Here is a 16,071-nt window from a genome sequence, read left to right as displayed (position 1 = left end):
TAGACAAATCGATATGACAGCTCACACTAACAATGTGCTTTTAGAGGCACTCTCTGTACGAGGGAAGTTCTGAGGTGACAAATGTCCTCGTCAGCTAAATGAACATTTCAGTTCCAAAGGATAAAAAACAGTCAAGATTGAAAATAACTTCATTAGGATGGTGTAATTTGGTTTTCCAAACATTAGCATGCTAGCCTATTTAGTCCTCATCTTAACCTGTACTTTAGCCTGCGTCCTGCAGGCGACCATTCACATACCCGTGTTTAATGTAGTAACATAGTGCAGTTAAACTCTTCACAGCCTACAAACAACTTCATCTCATTTTTTTTTTAGATCAAAAATAATGACAACCAAGCTGCTTATAACAAAATGCTATTTGTTCATTGTGCTTGTGTTCATCCAGGTTGTGGAACAAGGAGAGCAGGCCCATTTCCCAATGCTACAGCCGGTCTATGTTATCTAGATCTATACAGCGCCAGCTCAGTTTGAGCACTGAGGAACAAAAATAGTAATAATTTGTTAAACTGAAAAGAAATTCTGGTGCTAACTAGTGAAGGTGCAGTGAATCCACACATCCCTAAACTATACCAAGTGTTCAACTCACCACATGTCGATCTTTCCCCCAAACACACACACACACACACACACACACACACACACACACACACACACACACACACACACACACACACACACACACACACACACACACACACACACACACACACACACACACACACACACACACACACACACACACACACACACGGCCTCAGGCATCATGCTAGCTGGACTTGACAGCCTAAATTTACAAATCACTTCTCCAAATCAAACTTTCCTCCAGAGAGAGAGGCCAAGGCGAGACGCTCGCTGGTCGGACTGAGGAGAAGACTGCAGCCAATCACAGACTCCAAATACGCTTTCATTATTGGCATATGTTCTTCAATTCAAGGTCCTTAATATGTTCTTCACTTCACACCAACATGAGTCCAGCACAACCTCGGCTCACAAATTACCAATTTCTCCAATCAGGCTCCACTCTGCTTCTAATATCTTCTTCTGTTACTGCCACCACCACACAAACACTGAATTCAGTGTTTGTGTTCATGGTGTTCAGTCAGAGTCAGTTAGCAGCACAAACACACTGATGAGATTGGAACACTTCTGAGCATGCTCATAAACTGTGCATTAATGAGAGCAAAGGGGGGGCAGCGGTATGCATTTATGAAGCATCTAAAGCTCAACTGTTTCATCTCAGACTGTCAGGTTGTCTGGTATAAATGCTGTGTTTCTGGTATATGTTGCTAATATCTACTCGCTACTTTATCAGGCTTTAAAACAGAAAGTGTTTCCTTGGTGCCAATCTGATCTCACATGCAGGTTTAGCTGAGCATGTGTCCATTAGTGCTTCTCTTATTCAATCACTTTCTTCTGCTCAGCACAGATTTGCACAAACGTCGTCACACTTTACCGGTCAGAAATTTTACTAGGAGGCTGTCACTCTGAAAAATTTACGAGAAGTTTTCAGATATTTAGCGAGTCTGAAAACACCGAGAGAGATCCAATCTTCATTTATTTCACTAAACGCTCAAGTCGGAGTCCAATCCGAGTCGCGTTTGAGTCCGACTCATGTCAGACCCAAGTCCAAGTGCTGGACTCAAGACTTAACCCTATAAACTGGAAATCTCACAAACGCTCACCAAGTCAAACGTGACATCAGAGTAAACAAAAATGCAGGACAACTGGAAATAGTTTTTGTACTTGAAACAAATCATGGGGAAAGAAGTTAGAACAATACCAATGAAGGAGTGAACATGAACTGTACATGTTACGAAGCAAGCTGCAGGAGATACTTCACTTGCTGCTGCCGTTGCTTAGCTTTCTCCAGACGGCTTGGTTAACAAGTGGCTATAACTATGTTCACATGACAATCCACAGACTGCATGCTCAGCTTCCTCAAGGTTCACCCCCAAAACAACAGATCACATTTGAAAACCGGGCGGACCTATTAGTTCATTCCTAATGCACCTCACACCACAGGAAGACAGAAACGTAAAAAAAAAAAAAACACAGTACTTGGCTGAAGACGTCAAAAGGGGAGAATCTGCCCCTGAAATCGGCCTGATTATCTTGGAGTGTGTGCCCTGCTGAGCTGATCCTGATGTGTATGAACATGCACGCAGGCCGGAGTGCTCTGCAGACATGGGTTCCTGTTTGTGTTGCCATGATGTCTACATGTTCGTTGATGATGATCATGATTTGGTAGCAGCAACACAAACAATAAAAAGGTCACTTTGTGTGTTTTTAATGTTTGACATAATGCTCTGTGACTTGTCTTTATTTCTGCTCACTTGTAAAGCTGCAGCTGACTTTGGTTTGGGGTTTTTTTTCTGAATATTTTTTATTTCACAAGTTCAGGAACGGAACGTTTGTGAGTATATAACCTTATGTTTGAACCCCCCTCAGACCCCATTCCTGACATCTTCTCTCTACACAGGAACCAATGGGGATGCCAAAGCAGAAGTGTATATTGAGACGTACCCCCACCCTGAGTCTTGACCTGACACCCTTCCTCGAACCACACTCAGCACAGCCTTCCTCAACCCTGACTCATCCCACCCTCTTTCGACCCTTCAGCAAACTTCAAGTAAACAGTTTCATACCGTCCGATGGCGTGGTCTGCTGAAGAATTACAAAGAGAAAGTCTGATCTGATCTTTGGATTCACTGTGAACACAGAGAGGAGGGGGACACCACCACCATGGTTACCATCGGGCTTCGTATGTGAATGTGTGTGTGTGTGTGTGTGTGTGTGTGTGTGTGTGTGTGTGTGTGTGTGTGTGTGTGTGTGTGTGTGTGTGTGTGTGTGTGTGTGTGTTAAAAGAGCGGGAGGGGGCAGTGAAATGTTAATGAGGGCAGTGGGATGTGAACAAACAGCTTCCAGCCTGATGAATCCATTCAGACACTCAGAGGGTGTGTGGGTGTGTGTGTGTGTGTGTGTGTGTGTGTGTGTGTGTGTGTGTGTGTGTGTGTGTGTGTGTGTGTGTGTGTGTGAAAATACAACTGGACATAGATGACCCAGCAGGTTTTGTCTGTGTGACCATAATATCGTGTGGTTTAAAGTTTAATTACACATTAAGACACAGAGGATATTTTTGGTAAACAACTTAAATATGATCTTAATATTTATATCTCTTCATCTCTTCAGTATGATAACTCTGACATCATTTTATTTATCACTGAACTTTGTGCATTACTGATTTGTTTATTCAAGTTGATCCTTAATGTACTATAAAACAAGTTATACCTAAGTTGGAGTGCCGGTAACCTAGTGGTTAGTGGTTAGTGGTTCGTGGTTCGTGATTAGTGCACGCGCCCCATGCATGTAGACTGCAGTCTGCCAATGGGCCGCCTGGGTTCAAATCCGTTCTGTGGCTTCTTTCATGGATGTCATAACGCTTTCTCTCCCTCTCCGATTTCTGACTCTGTCCACTGTCCTCCCTCTAAAATAAAGGCATACAAAGCCCCAAAATAAACATACCCAAGTTAACTTTTGGTTACCTGTCTTCACTAACCTTCATGTTAGAGATCCTGCTTGGTAGCCACGTGAAGCTCATTATAAACCTGATGAGTAAACCGATTTTGTATGAGTGCCTTCAGGAGGCCTTCATCGGATTGTCATATTTTACAAACTCTTCTGGTAGAAATATCAAGAAGTGAAATACATACTTGGAACTATAATCACACAGCTGCAGAGACAAACGCAGGGAGAACTTACAAAACCAGCAATCATGGAGTGTGAGTGTGCAAATTAAGCTTACAATATCACTTTATCATCATTATGTTAGAGCAGAAAAGATCTAAACAGAGAACTCCCATTGCCTCCTTTGATTATTTTCTAATTTTCAATCATTTGGGTAATATTGCTACATTTTAGCTGCAGCCCTGAGTAGAGCTTGTAAAAACATAAATACACAACTGAGAGGGAAGTAGCTAACACTTTAGCTAGCATAAGATTCATATCTTATATGTACAACAGAAGCTGTGTATAATTTATATTAAAAATCATGTAGGGAAAGTGTTTGTCTCGCTTCCTCTTCCCCACTCACTATCAGTTCACAGACCATCTTTAAGAGCTCTGATTGGTCAGTCGGTAGAGCTTACAGGTGTCCTGTTATCCTGAACATGAACTGCTTTCAAGCAGATGAGGTGGTTCATCATAAGTTACCATGGCGATCTTCCCCAGGAGTGAACCACCTTTGCAGTCCTAAAAGGTCAGAGTTAAAATTGAAGTTACCACAGTAACTGAACATGCTGCTTCAGAGAACAGGCCACTGGTCTCACACGTTTAACGCCTTTGAAGTTTGAATTAGCAACGACAACAGGAATGAGCTACACTACAAAGAAACCAACAACGACTAAAACATACTCTAAACCCAGTGATTAAAGGTGATGTGTTTCTGTCTCTTCTCTGTTCTGGTGTCTCTTACTCTGAGACTCAGGACTGTGCTCATTGGGGACAGATAGTTGTTGAGGTTAAATATTGAAAAAGTCAGCGTGTTCCATGTGTGTGCTCCAGGCTAACTCTGATGTCGTCAATATTTAAGCATCACCTCTCGTCTCGTCAGCATTAAAAGACAGAAAACACAGCTGACAGGAGAAAAACATGATGGGATGAAACACAGTTATAAATGTTTCATACAGAAACCTGTCTTGTATAGAGACAGTACACATGTCACTGAAGGGGAAGTTCATACACGTCTGTGGATCGGCTGTGTCTGAAAACATGTTACCTCTCAGAGGCTTGTAGATGTGCCTTTTTAAAAAAAAAGAAAAAAAAAAAGAAACAATTTAAATGCAGAAATGAGAAAGAAAATAAATGTAAACCTCCATTCACTATCCTTTACTCTAGTGTTGTAGCACTCGAAACCAAGACCAGTCTCAAAACCACTCTTAATGAAGGTCACGTCTCAGAATTGAAAGCATTTTTACTGGACGGACTGCAGATTTTAAATCAAGTCAAGACCGCCACTAACTGGCTATTTTTCTGCGTCATTACTGCGACGTGAAAAGGACCCTTTCTAAACTTACATTTCTATCACCCTGTTACAGCTGCAGTCTTCCCGGTCTTAAGGTCTAAGTGAGTGACACCCCTGCTGCACATAAGATGATGATTTTTTAGTGATATTTATGGTCTTGGTCTTGTCTCCGTCTCGCCCAGCCTCGGTCTCGACTTGCTCTCAATCCCTAAGGCCTTGTTCACATTGCACCTCCAAATCTGACTTTTAACACATCCAGATTGTTATGTAGTTCTTCTTTTGCCAGTCTGGACACAAAAGCCACAAGAGATCGGATTTTTCAAATCTGATTCAAACTACAAATGCAGGTGGTTTCAATGGTGATTCAAATGGGATTCAGATCGGACTCAATCCTCAGTGGCTTTAATGTGACAAGAATAAAAAACTCATTTGGGGGAAAATTGGATTTGGGCGGCAGTCTGAACAAAGCCTAATTGTCTTGGTTCAGGAGCTCTCTGGTCTCAGGTATGTGTTGGTCTCGGATAGTGCAGTGTTGACTACAACACTAATTTATTCACACTCAAAGTTCAAAAGCTCCTAATGACAAGACATAATGTAAAAAGAACCACACAGAAGAGGCGGACACACTGAGAATTTTTACTTAACATATCGATGCTATGTTTAATTTAAGATGTATACAATATCAACAAAACAGCAAGGAACATTCTGAAAATGAAAAACAATGAAGCGGTTTCATTACGTCCACGCAATCTAAGGTTGTGTGCCAGCTGAAGGATATAAATGTCATCACCTCCTACTGCTTGCACACAGTGAATTATCCAGAGGATTTCCCGCTGCGCTCTCACATCAGCTCACCCTGACATCACACAGAGGTTAAACAAGGAGCCTGGCAGGAAAAATTCTGGGGAAAGTTTAAAAAAAAAAAAAAAAAGTGGCTATTCAGCTCACCCTGAAAACTGCAGGAGTTTTCCAGGAGTTTCGTATCTTTGAAAACAACACACACACACACACACACACACACACACACACACACACACACACACACACACACACACACACACACACACACACACACACACACACACACACACACACACACACACACACACACACACACACACACACACACACACACACACACACACACACACACACACACACACACACACACACACACACACACACACACACACACACTAAAGACACTAAATGTCAGGTGCTCAAAGGACGGCTGTCTCTGAATACCCCCCCTTGTTTTGTGACTCTTATCTCTGCCCCCCCCCCTCCACACACACACACACAGCATGAATGTAAAGGTGTGAGGTCTGTTCAGGTGTCTTTGTCCTCTGAAGAACACTCGAGCAGCAGAGACTGAACCTCTTCACTTTCTTTATGAATCAGATCTTTGTGCTGAAATCATGACGAGCAGATCAGCTGTAATTACAGCTGAATAACAAACGTCCTTCAGATTCCTGGAAATGAGCAGAGCTGTTTTCTGTCAGTCTGTGATTCTTTGTAAAGATTCCCCAGAGGCGACCATTCAAACGCTGAGTCTTTTCAAAATGTTAAACACAGTTAATCAGGAATAAAAAGAGTAATCAATCTATATAATAGAACCAGAAAACACCCTGACTCTACAAACGTGTTCAGGTATTTTGCTTAATAATTACTTATTCATACAAAGGAAAAAGTTAATATTCATCATTTTCACACTGTAAACCATTTGTGTGTTCACACACTGTAGCTATTTTCAAATATTGATTCCTGAAAATTTCTAGAGACTTTCTGGAGAACCGCCTTTAAAATTCTCCTGCTCTGGTCATTCACACACGCACCTCACAGCGGGAGACTATCACGGTCGACCTGGAGGGTCTCCTGAGGTATGACGGGATGTGAAAAAATAAAAAAATGCAGAGGTTGCACACTAAGCAACAGTTTCCACTATACAACACTAAAATAAGAAATTTGACTTCATATCACTGCTTTGTGACTTGATCGCAGGGAATAAACCTCTCACCACTACCTCCAACTGCCTCGAGGTAAATGATCTCGCATCGCCTCACTCTGACTTTCTGGTTGGGACTGGCAGAAGAAACTACGAATAAAGTAAAGGTGAAAAATGTGGCTGTTTGCGCTCACATCTGGAGTTTGAATATGTGAAAGCTTGACAGATTTTGTGGCCGGAGCCCAAGTCGTGGCAAAAAGTAAGCTAGCGATAACTTGTGGTTAATGCACATCAGGAAGTTTCTGGACCATCTGGCCACCTTTACAATTGTGTGACTAGTTTGTCAAAAGAAGATACCCACCCACTTGTCACTGTGAGTCAACAACAGTGGGTCAACCATCCAAATAAACATCAATAGTTACAGTGAATCTAACTTGTGAATCTTTGCCTGACATGCGCAGACGTCTGGTCAGAATTGTTATCTGTTCCTTAAACAACACAAGTTTTAGGTGAGCATGGGGGATACATCAGGCAGTCTGGGAGAGCTTTGGTTTTACTGGTGTAGGTCCTTAATATCTCTGAGGAATGTAATTCTAATCTCAGGAACCACCAGTGCGGAAAATCTGTGATTTTCAAACCCAAACACTTCAAACAGGTTTAATAAAATCAGACTGAAGAAGAGTGAGGGAGGAAGTAATTCTCCTTCCTGACGATTACCCAGCAGTGAGTGTGAGAGAACAAACTGGAGTTAATTTGTTCATTTATTCATTGTGTTGAAGGAGCAGAAAGAAGTAAACATGACAGTGTGCAGATCCTCCTGAAAGTTAGAAGTTCATTCTGCTTCAAGCACTAACCGGGTTCGACTCAACTGCACATACACTATAAAGGTCACACATTGTACTTCTTATAAACAATTTTAATAAAAGTCTCAGAGCTCCCAAAAACATGGTCCTCTCCAATCCTGTCTTTTATCATACCTATGTAAAGCCCACTAGGCTGTTTCTGTGTCTGAAGCTTTAAATGCCAACGAGCTGTGTTCGACCATGAACCTCTCTGGCGTTGGTTGACTCAGAGGGCAGAACAAACACCCAGCTGTGGGAATGTCACCCACCTACAGGAGGGGTGACTGCAAAAAAAAAATCTCCTAACCTATTTTTTTTTTTTAAGCACACATATTTTGAAAAGTGAAGCAGGCAAAAGATGGAGAGAATGGCCTTTTCTCATAATTGCTGTTTGCAGACAAACTAAAAACATAGTTAAGTGTATTTTGCAGGACATGTGACCTTTAAGTCTGTAATCTAAATCTGTATTTAGATTAAAAGGTAAATATAGCTTAATATAAAAAAAATATTGATGAAGGGTTAAAAAATGTTCCATATATGGACGTGATGGATGAATAAATAAACCTTGAATTCCTGTTCAAAGCAGAGGAGGTCATTTTTGAAAACTAGCATGATTTTGAAAGTAGCATCCTCTCGGTCCTCCGTCTTCACTCAGCCCCTCCCCTCTGTGCTACCTCAAAGGCCACGCCCCTCGCTTACATGCATTAGCACCATTGGTCCAGAAGCTGACCTCAGCTCATGCTTTGAGTGTGGGCTCATGAATGCATGGGGTAGAGAGGCTTGATCGGTTTATAAAACATGTACCGAGTGCGGACATTGGTCGAAGTTTTTACATATTTACAACTGCGATACATGACTGATTTTGTCTGTATCTTTTTCAGGACATAAAGACAATTTATGATTGTCAGATTTTCACTTTTTTTAAAGATTTATTTTTGGCCTTTATGCCTTTATTATAGAGAGAGGAAAGTGGACAGAGTCGGAAATCAGGGAGAGAGAGTGGGGAGAGACATGCGGGAAATGGGCCACAGGCCGGACGCTAACCGGGGCCGCCCGCGCAAGGACTGAGCCTCAATACATGGGATCGCGCGCACTGCCACTGCGCCACCGGCGACCCCTGATTTTCACTTTTGCCAAAGAAAATTTCACCATGAACCTTGTTTGCCAATGATCTGGGAAAAATATTTCGAGGTCATTTGGATTGATCTGCAATTTGACTCCTGTCCTGAAAAGCACCCGATTCCGTAACTTTATTGTTTGGACTTTAGCTTTCTTAAAAGAATCATCCACTCAAAAAAAAAAAAAGTAAGCTGAAATAAAACATCATTTTCACTCTGACTCTTTCATTTTGAAATCTTCCCTTGACAACACAAACAAGCCAAACACACATCAACCCAACAAACCAAAAAGAAAAGAAACAACAAACCAGCACACTGATTGAACAAAAGAACAACAACTGATCAACAAACTAACCAATTGTCTGTTTTTAGGGAATGAGAAAAATGGCTCCTACAAGATGGTTATAAAATAAAAAAAAAGAAAGGGAAAACATTGTCGAGCAGCTTTATAAAATGGATAATAAATGGAAGTAACTCCTCCATGAAATGTCTTTTAGCGCAGTGGTTGACTCGTCAATGGATCGAGCCTCAGGATCCACCAACTGCTTCATGAAAAATCACAACCCGAATTTCAGATATTTTCAACCAATCAGATTTTTTTCATGAAAAACAAAGAAACAAAACATGTTGAAAAAGCGCTTCATCGACTTTTTGACACTGACCCGCTGAAAACGGCTCCACGACCCACTTCAAACTACCCGTTGAGAAACACTGATTTAGAGGCCCGCACTTGTGTCCAATAAACTGATTCTAACGTTGTGGCACGGCTTGGTCTGTGTTGTCTTTCCTCCTTTCTGTCAAGTATTCATCCATGTTTGTAGATGTTTTCTGGGGCAGGTTACATTCAGGCCTTCTCTCCACAGACACAGTTATTCCAGAGACTGCTCACCAGGCCTGCACAACAGGTGTGGAGGCTGCTGTCTGTACTCTGCAGCAGTTTGTTGAGCTGTGACTGAGCTCATTTCTGGATATAATGGGTCTAAAGACAGACATGTCGTCTCTGTCTGGATTTAATGAGTGTTTTTTCTTTGTTTTGTTTTTTTACAGTGTGCACTCTAAAAAACAACCTGAGACATTTAGGGCAGACTATCTGGGCTGCACCAACTCTGCCTAATATGTTGTGCAAGCAACTACTCTATCTACAGCGCTGAGAGAAAAGGAACAGCAGGAAAATCAGTTATCCCCTTTGTGTGTGTGTGTGTGTGTGTGTGTATGTGTGTGTGTGTGCATGTGTGTGTGTGTGTGACTGCCTGCAGGCTCTGTGTTCACGATGTAATTTAAGCTGCTCCTCTCTGTCAGACTTTTGCTGCTGGAGTTTTGGCTCCTGAAACACAGCGAGCAGCCCCTGATTAAACCTGATTAACACCCCCCCACCACCATCACACACACACACACACATGCACGCACACAGACACACACACTTATTTGGGTGTTTGACATTTGCAGAAATTGTTCTGTGTATCTTGTTACCTCCGCCAGGTTCTGTTTACATCCTGTCTGCTCCTGCAGAGTCTGCAGAGAAGCTCCTTCAATATGTTCAGTCTGCTGCATATAAGAATCACATACTGTACACTGCCTCATAAAGATAACTGGCTCATACATATTGTTTGTGTTTGTAGATAATGTGGTCAACTCCTCACATTTAATCAGCTCTATTTAGTACTATGGCAGGTATATGCTTCAGTTGTCAGGCCCCTCTGTAGGCTGACATCCTCTCTACTTTTAATAATCGCTTTAAACGTTCATTTTAATGAACGTTTATATTTTAGGGCTAGCACAGGCTTGGACCATCTCCTCGATATGCCGCTATAAGCTAAGGGCGCGATCACACAGCTTCACCCCTTTAAGTCCGGTTTGACTGTGCGTCCCTTTTTTTTTTCTCGAGTCCGCCTGTCCTGTTAACTGAGCACGCTTCATCGTAACATAAAGCTATGCATGAGCTGTATTACAACATTATGTTACAACAGGCGCTGAGGCTGGGTGCGTCCTGGAGAAGCAGGGGAGACAATCGAACCTAAGCGTGGTACAGGACAACTTTGCTTGTTTGAGACTGCAGCATGAACTCCAATCTGGTCTCAGCAGATACGTGTTCTCCAATCAGTGTGCTTCTGTCTGTTCAAGGTGTCTGCCTCTGCAAGGAAGTATTTCTGTCTCATGGTGGATTAATGTTGGGTCGGAAAATAATGATACAACCAAAAAGGATGCCTCACTCAGAACCTTCATATACACATATAAATCAAAAATGAACACACACACACACACACACACACACACACGCACACTCACTCACTCTGCAGGACTGGAAGGAAGCTGCAGTCTCTGCATCATCGTGAGGAAAGCATACCACCATGTTGGTTTTCTGGAGTGAGGAGTTTGGAAAAGCCATTCGTTGTGACTGAGCTAATTTCACATCATGTTTCTTACAGAGAACACCTTTTCTTTTTGGCAGATGCTGACTGAAGATTCATCCTGTAGTTCGACATCAGAAACATATGCAATGTGCAATAACATGAGTCAACATTAGGATCACGAAATGAATTGTGATTTCAAAAAAAGTATGCGTATGTTAACTATAAGGCACAGTTTCTGCCTCTTTGCTGTTCTTGATGATTTAAACCATAACTGTTTGCAACGTGAACAAAAAGAAAGAAATCCCAAAACGTCTTTTTTCTCAACTCAACATGCACCAATAAATCTAAGGGTACCTCTGACAGCTACCTTGAGCTGTCTCTGACTAGTGGAAGAGGAGTCACATTATGTAATTAATTATTATTATGTAAAAGCACAACCATTTTAGCTACTGTATGGCCTCCATCTAAGATCAAACCTGTGGACTTTTTAACACGGGGCTCTATAGGGACTGACTCACTCGAGTGGCCCGGACACGAGAGGAAGGAACTGCAACCTGATCTGAGGTCTGAGGTTGGTGTGGGTACTGATCAGCAGGTCCCCCTCTGGTCCCCTCTCTCCTGCTTTAATAATGACTCCCACATTAAATCAGCAGCACAACAATTATTCCCTGTTATGACTCGTGTCACAGTGAGTCGAGGACTGGGATGTTTAATGGATGTTAAGTGCTCGCAGAGGCTGATGAGAGCTGTGTGTGTGTGTGTGTGTGTGTGTGTGTGTGTGTGTGTGTGTGTGTGTGTGTGTGTACACGTGTGTGCATGTGTGTGTAGACTCAAGACTTAAGCAGACACACCGCTGAATCATTCTGCTGACACAAAGACACTCGGAAGATGTGATTAATTAAAAACAGCTGGAATCAGAGCTTCATGTTCAGACTCTAACTCTATGAGAGCAGAGGAGGAGGAGGAGGAGGATGAAGATGTGAGAAACAACAAGCACTTCAGCAAAGCTCGGTTCACATCAATTACACCTTCAGAGCACTGGGCATTTTCATTTCTATATAAAGAGTATCTCTCATAACCTCATGAGCGATTTACCTCATTTCTTTACCGGAGAAAAAATACTTCACACACGTGCCTCTCCGCTCCGCTGTGTTTTTGGCGGGTGTTTTGATCATCAGTACTGCTGCTTACTATTGTCTGTAAGAAGGCGGTGGTTCTGAATGCAATTAACAGCGCTGCTAACATGTGACTCCGTGTTAAGAGCTGTCCACGAGTCTGTAACATCCACTTTGTCACTGTCACTTCTGACGCTATTTCCTCCTCCATCTGTTCCCCTCTCCGACAGTAGCTGTTGTTCTCCCACATCAGCACTCATCAAAGTTAACGGGAGCATTATATCCGTCGCTGCACGTTATGGGTTTTTTTTTGTCAAAGTACATCCAGACATTACTTTTTCTCACACGGCGCATTTAACGCTCACCGAACTCAACTAGCCTCCAACAACGTGAGGTCAGATATGAGCGATTTGTGAACTGTTCCTGACCAAAAAACAACGATAACTGAAAACTCGACTAACCTTAGCCATCCCAACTTCATAAAAAGGGAAAAAAGACTCATCACTCATTACTCTGTCAACAACCTTAAACAAATGTAGAAAAACGACACATTGATGACCAAATATTCAAACAGAAGTCTCATCTGAACACCTTCATCTGATCCTCTGATCTGTTTGAGTTTGCCTTTGTGTCTGAGGTCCAGCTTGAGTCCATCAGCTCAGGGCTCACTGCCTCTAACCCCCCGCCCATGTCTCTCACACTCGGCTAACATGCTAACAGCTCCATTCAACACAATGAATCCATGCTAATGACTCCCTGATGCTTACCTGACAAACACACACAGCCACACACAAGCAGGCTGCAGGACTGAAGATTAGTCTTAGAGTGTGTGTGTGTGTGTGTGTGTGTGTGTGTGTGTGTGTGTGTGTGTGTGTGTGGGTGTGTGGGTGTGTGGGTGTGTGTGTGTGTGTGTGTGTGCGCTGCAGAAACAAAGACACACACATCATCAGCAGCAGAGAGAGAGAGAGGGTAACAAAGGCAGAAAACACAGCCAGGAACATCAGCACATCCAACGGCATTCCTGCACACACTGAACAATAGTACACACACACACACACACACACACACACACACACACACACACACACACACACACACACGCACAGTGAGCAAGTACCAGCACACAACAGGCAGCCCCCCCTCAAGCCTTCTTGAAAAGGGGAACTATAAAATCCCCCAACTCTCTCCTTCTCTCTCTCTCTCTCTCTCTCTCTCTCTCTCTCTCTGGCACACAAATACACACACACAGGGGGTTGGGGGGGGGGGGGGGGGGGGTGGCATTTGGCATGAACAGACGCTCACAAAGCCCGCGGGACCCCGAGATGAAGGAGGGAAGAGGGGTGTGTGTGTGTGAGTGGGGGGGGGATCCTTTTCCAGAAGCAGCAGCAGCAGCCTGTGGAGTGGGGGGGGGGGGTCAGTGTGCTCTGCAGGGAGGTCACACATACACACACACGTTACTGCAGAAACACACTCTGAATACTGAGAGGCTGACAGCAGCACAGTTACACACACACCCGTACACTGACTGTCGAAACACTCACAGGGACGTGCAGAGGATTCTAGAGGGCCAAGGATTCAAACTCATTAAAAAGCGTGTTTAAAAAAATAAAATAAGGCTAATACATACCAGATACTGTATGAAACATTGTGTGACACTTTTAGAGGAGCAATTTAAAATGTATATTTAGAACCAAGTCATGACTGAGGGTGGCTCAAACAATAATACATAACAGTCAATTAATTATAAATGCAAAGAGCCATTTCTGGATTCAAGATGTGCAGGACTTGTCGTTAAGTCACTTGAGTGCAGTGTGTAACTGCCAACGTAAGGTAGAAACCCTCTTCATGAAGACAGGGAGGAGCTGCAGGGTTTGAACTGGAACATGAGGCAGCGCCACATCAAGTGGGCGCTGTCAAATATTTGAGTGGCGAGCGGTCAAATCGCCTGCTGACGCAGCCCCTCAGTGGCTTCAGGTTCAGGCCTAACCAATACACATATTACCAATAAATTCTCCGCCAGTTGAACAAACTTCTAGAAGGTCAGCACTTTGTTTCTAAGGCTCTTTAACTGTTTACAGGTCTCTTTTAATCAGCACATGTGTTTTCTCTCCTCACAGGTTATGTACATTTATGCTATATAATCATAATTCTAATGCTAATGCTAACTGCACAGGTTTTAATCTGTAATTATGTTTACTCTTAGTCACAGAGGAGGGCTTCTAAATCGTGTTTGGGGGATTATTGTATACAGAGGGGAGGGAGACAGCGGGTGTGTATTGTAACTAATGTCTTGTGTCCTGTTTGTCTTATATACTGCTACTGGAAGCCTTGAATTTCCCTCGGGATCAATAAAGTATCTATCATCTATCTATCTATCTATCTATCTATCTATCTATCTATCTATCTATCTATCTATCTGTTTACAACTCTTACCTCCGTATTCATCTCAGGCCACGTCACATACAAGGTACAACTATCCAAGTGACAGGCACTAAAAAAGGCTGATGTTGTAGGTTAAGCAGGCCAATAATGACAATGTGACAAACAAATTAGTTTCATATAATACCATCTTACTGGGGATTTTAAAGCATTATACGATCAGTTACAATTATAAAATGCAAAACGAGGCATATTCTTTATTAGACACTGGTTTAGTTGTGCTTGATTTGAGATTAGGATTTTACCTCAACCCTTCATTGCTTCCCACCAAAGTAAGATGCTTAAAAAGTGCTTAAACTTAAAAAAAATCATTACATTTCCAACCCGGTCTCACAGTGTGCATACAAATAACACACAAAACATTACACTTTCAAATGACGTGCCATGCATACGCCAAATTGCAATTTTTGCGTGCATATGATACGCCAATCCCAGCCACTAACTGCGGAAGCGCACTCCTTTACCTTTCAGCGTCATGGCGTCACCAGCGAAGCTCCGTTTGCCCAGAATCAACTGAGGCGAGAGCAGGTAAGCAGGAGAGTCTTTTTTTTAATAATTAAAAGAAAAAAATGTTGTTGTTTTTTTTTCATTTTAGTGTTTTTGCAACACTTTTCATGGTGCTATGTGTCAAAATGACACAAGTCAGTCTGCTGGTTAGGCTTAGGACAGGGGTCTGCGAGGGGCCAAAGACAACTATTCTAACCTCTCTCAATCCCTTTTACTAACCTCAACCAGTCGGGATGTGTTGCAAGTCATATCATGTGCACGCAAAATTGGTATTTTGCGTATGCATGGCACGTGATTTCAAAGTGTAATCTCGTGTTATTTGCATGCAGATTGATGAGACCGGGTTGACATTTCTGCTACTTCAATCATTTGTACTAGTTACTTATTTTCTTTCCTTCATTTGTTATCGCAACACACAATTAGCAGTATAATTGAGCAGTGCTAACAATAGGTGTATGAGTCATAGTTTCAACAGATAAATAGTTTAAATAAACAAACTTTTCCTGTCAAATCATTTGAAGCAATTCAAAATGCACATCAACATGAAACCCATGCCTGATGTCTGCCTGGGCGTCAGAGTGTGCATGTTAGCGCGTGTGCATGCAGATGCAGCAGAGAGAGAGCATGGAGGAGAGGGCATCACGCTGGCCTTGGCCCATATCAACTGACCTCATGTTCTTTTCTTTTTTTGTCCTACTCAGGCTATCTGTTGGGTG

The 16,071-nt window shown here is 42.5% G+C and overlaps 1 protein-coding gene across 1 annotated transcript in view; it reads right to left on the bottom strand.

The window, feature by feature from the left end:
• Window positions 1-16,071, bottom strand: part of fat3a (FAT atypical cadherin 3a) — a 130,964-nt gene that overhangs the window by 113,030 nt on the left and 1,863 nt on the right. The gene's annotated exons all lie outside the window — the stretch shown is intronic.

The sequence above is a fragment of the Symphodus melops genome (assembly GCF_947650265.1).
Source record: "Symphodus melops genome assembly, chromosome: 10".
Classification (NCBI taxonomy): domain Eukaryota; kingdom Metazoa; phylum Chordata; class Actinopteri; order Labriformes; family Labridae; genus Symphodus; species Symphodus melops.
The sequence above is the reverse complement of the archived record's forward strand: the minus strand, read 5'-3'. Positions and strand labels throughout refer to the sequence as shown.